This window comes from Aplysia californica, unplaced genomic scaffold, assembly GCF_000002075.1.
Source record: "Aplysia californica isolate F4 #8 unplaced genomic scaffold, AplCal3.0 scaffold01078, whole genome shotgun sequence".
Lineage (NCBI taxonomy): Eukaryota > Metazoa > Mollusca > Gastropoda > Aplysiida > Aplysiidae > Aplysia > Aplysia californica.
The window spans coordinates 107,467-109,123 of record NW_004798348.1 but is presented as its reverse complement, the minus strand read 5'-3'; the positions used below and the strand labels follow the sequence as shown (position 1 = coordinate 109,123).

At 38.1% G+C, this 1,657-nt stretch overlaps 1 protein-coding gene across 1 annotated transcript in view; it reads right to left on the bottom strand.

The window, feature by feature from the left end:
- LOC101847461 (phosphatidylinositol 4-phosphate 5-kinase type-1 alpha) overlaps positions 1-1,657 on the bottom strand; it is a gene marked incomplete at its 3' end in the record, with an annotated part of 93,375 nt that overhangs the window by 30,239 nt on the left and 61,479 nt on the right.

Here is a 1,657-nt window from a genome sequence, read left to right as displayed (position 1 = left end):
AATATATATGTATATATATATGTTTTTTTTTGGGTTTTTTTTTAATTAAGGGGGACTTACAAAGACAGCCCCTTGAGTTATAAATGATTTACCTCTCCGAATTTAACTCTATGGACATTAATGTATACACGTCATATTTGTAGGCTGGGTATGTACAGTTTACTACATAAAATGATAAAAGACACGTTAAACTCAACACTTTCTGTAAGGCAAGGTCGGCGACACAAGGCTGGCGACGCCAGGCCATAGTGTGTGCTCATTACCACCGCTGGCGACTAAAGTTGCAAACTCGACCAGGCACACTTAAGTTCATATTTAAACAATGAACGGGAACCATTGCACTGAAGTAAATACCTAATGAACTTACTCGATATGCGACAGTAGAATGGTTGATGAAACGCTGTGAATTTTCAAGGAGTGTTTCTTTAACTGTGAGGGTTTCTAAATTTTAAAATTGAATTCTACCATGACTTTAGCGTTCTAAATTGGTGAGGCACTTGAGGATTTTTTCCCTTATGAGCCTTGGGTACTGCAAGTGTTAAGGAAAATGGTATCGGTTGAAAATCAACAAATTTGACGAGCAGTTTTTCAGATGGCCGCTTTAAGTTTCCACATACCGCGTACTCACATTTCCCCCAAATTAAGTGTTTCCACATACAGAAATTAAGCAATCAGTTTTACATAACAAATCGACTCGAGCTGCAGAGTGTTGCGAGCGGAGTGGAAATAGTTTTAAAAAACTGCACAACTGAGCGAAGCAACCCCCCCCCCACCCCCAACTGATGCATGCTTCCCCATGATTGAAAACTTTTAATAAGATATAGTAGTAGTATAGGGTTTTACGGCGCTCACAACTGCTAAGGTCATATGAGCGCGCAAAACACAAGTTGTTTACTTTCGCAAAAGTTCACTGCACGATTGGTTAACTATTTGACTTTAAAATGCTAAAATATTAAAATTCAGTGTAAATATATTTGCGACTTAAAACAACTCTTATAAGAAACAATACAAATTTTTAATAGTACGACTTCACTTTACATAACTTGCTTTAAGAAAGGCATAATTTGCTTTAAGAAAGGCATAATTTGCTTTAAGAAAGGCATAATTTGCTTTAAAAAAGGCACAATTTGCTTTAAGAAAGGCGAAATCAACACAAAAAGTTATGACATTTGCCTTATGATGGCGAAATCAAAACAGTTCGGTCTTGCAAGTACCAGAACTTTTTGACCACCATATAGAAGTAAAAAAAACAAAAAAAACAACCCAACAACGACAAAAACAACACCTGGAAAAGAAATCACTGCAGCATTTTCCCCATTGTTAGGACAACATGAGGTCGTTACAGGGGTTATTACGACGTCGTTACGAGGTTATTACGACACAGAAGGAGGTAGGGAGAGAAATGCGTTGACTACAGGGGGTGGCTAGTACAAGAGTGAGTGTGAGGAGCTAGTACAGTGCAACATTTCACACAACACCCACAGACAACAAATATATACATGTATCTATATTAAAATGCATACATACATACATACATACAGGGAGGGGGTCATCACGTTAGAAAAAAGGCCATTACGTGTTTCATAAAGAAACGTATGGCGCGCGCAGAGAGAGAGAGAGAGAGAGAGAGAGAGAGAGAGAGAGAGAGAGAGAGAGA